This window comes from Penaeus monodon, chromosome 20 (genome assembly GCF_015228065.2).
Source record: "Penaeus monodon isolate SGIC_2016 chromosome 20, NSTDA_Pmon_1, whole genome shotgun sequence".
Classification (NCBI taxonomy): Eukaryota; Metazoa; Arthropoda; class Malacostraca; order Decapoda; family Penaeidae; genus Penaeus; species Penaeus monodon.
Window position 1 is genome coordinate 11690481 of NC_051405.1, and position 535 is coordinate 11691015.

The window sequence follows — 535 nt, forward strand, 5'->3', positions numbered from 1 at the left end:
ACTGCTTTCTTGATGGAACAAAATGTGTGCATATGTTCAGAACTTAAATATTCAGCGCAATTATGATGTACATAATAAGTTTCGAAACTTTAATTGCAATACTTACTCTCAATCATATCTTTTATCTCTACCTTTGTCACAGCAAACTTTATTCATACCGACTCTTATTGATCTTTTCGGTGTAAATAACTTAGAGTGATTCTGATAAGGCGCTGAACTCGACTCGACTTGACAGAAACTCACCCATAAAATTGCCATTAGCTTTATCATTATTGTTGCTGATATTGCCATAGTGTTCATAGTCCCACAGTGATAAGATCAGTTTTAATCCAATTTCATAATATTACGAGGAAAAATCCAACAAAATATTTATTTTGAATTTCTGTTAACTTCTACGTATCTGAGAGATGTATGAATTGTTAGTCTTTGTAAACATGAACAACGGAGTGTTGTTGTATGATAAATTCTGTAGTGTTGGGAGAGCTTTCTCATGACCCTCTTAACAAAGGGAGAATAATCACACTAACTTATCTTT